The sequence below is a fragment of the Macadamia integrifolia genome, unplaced genomic scaffold, assembly GCF_013358625.1.
Source record: "Macadamia integrifolia cultivar HAES 741 unplaced genomic scaffold, SCU_Mint_v3 scaffold188, whole genome shotgun sequence".
In the NCBI taxonomy this organism is placed as follows: Eukaryota; Viridiplantae; Streptophyta; class Magnoliopsida; order Proteales; family Proteaceae; genus Macadamia; species Macadamia integrifolia.
This window is the reverse complement of record NW_024868400.1, coordinates 170,930-172,236: the sequence shown is the minus strand read 5'-3', so window position 1 is coordinate 172,236 and position 1,307 is coordinate 170,930. Positions and strand designations below refer to the sequence as shown.

General features: G+C 37.6%; 1 protein-coding gene across 1 annotated transcript in view; it reads left to right on the top strand.

Annotated features, from left to right (window-relative positions):
- LOC122065098 (DNA gyrase subunit B, chloroplastic/mitochondrial-like) overlaps positions 1–1,307 on the top strand; it is a 36,868-nt gene that overhangs the window by 27,117 nt on the left and 8,444 nt on the right. The gene's annotated exons all lie outside the window — the stretch shown is intronic.

The following is a 1,307-nucleotide window of genomic DNA, read 5'->3' as shown; positions in this document are numbered from 1 at the left end:
CCCCCCCCCCCTTTTGGATAGGGGTTGTATTTTTCTTCTACTTTTGGCAATGAATGTATTTATTCACAAAAAAAAAGAAGTTTTCCTCCAATTGAATCACAAAAGCTGTAAGATTTTATTGTTGTTGAGCAACAAATCCTCTTGTTTCAAGAATTTTTGCGTAAGATTTGGCCAAGAAGGGGAGCAAATAGAAGATGGGGGTGGTTTTCTTCACAAACAGGAAAAACTAGTTGAGATAACTGAGAGTTATAGTATTTATATGACGTGGTATGTAACATTTCGCCAGAATTTCTTCACAAACAGGAGAAACTAGTTGAGATAACCGAGAGTTATAGTATTTATATAAAGTGGTATGTAACATCTCGCCAGAAACATACCAATATGAAATATTGGACTGAGATTTGCCGAGATACTGAAATCCCAGTAACCATGTTCATTTTTTGTTTCAATATTGGTTTCGACTCAAGACCTGGCAAATCTGAGTTATTTGCCAAGATCTTGCACCATGAGATAGGGTGACATACTTTTAAAGCATGGTTGGGAACTGTAAAGTCGTTATCAACTATAGAAAAAAAAGAATTATGATGTGGGATATGCATAGTTGTGGGCAAGCCTTGGCACAACAGTTAAGTTGCGCTATTGCAACATGTTGGTTGCAGGTTTAAAGCTTGGAAACAGCCTGTACTGCGAGGCAGGGTGTAAGGCTGCGTACATTTTCCCCTCCCAGATCCTGCAGTAGCAGGATCCTCGTGCATTGGGAATGCTCTTTTTATATGGATAGTTGTCACGGCATCTATGCGATCCAAGGCGTTGGAGGGGGCCTATATGCAAGGTGACACCACCAACGTACAAAGGGGACCAAGGCGCCTGTACCCTTAGGTGATGCCTTGACAACTATACTGATATGATTTTTGAATGTTTACAACTCTTTAATCAAGGGATCCTACTACAATCATCACATTAGAGATTACCAATTTACCATACAAACAGATTTGAAACCACCACAAAAGTACTATAACAGAATAGAGACATCATGGCTATTTGAATCTTGGCTTTGAATTCAATTATTTGAAATAGCTCTAGAATTACTCAGTACCATAGTTAGCAATTCGGCCGAATAATTCGCGAATTATTCGGCCGAACCGAATTTTTCCGAATTTTATCAAAAATTCGGACTGAATCCGAATTAAAAATAAAATTCTTTAAAATTCGCGACTTTTTCAAAAATGAATATAAATCGCGAATAATTCGGACCGAATCCGAATTAAACCGAATTATTCGGTCCATTTAAACATTATTTAAAAAAA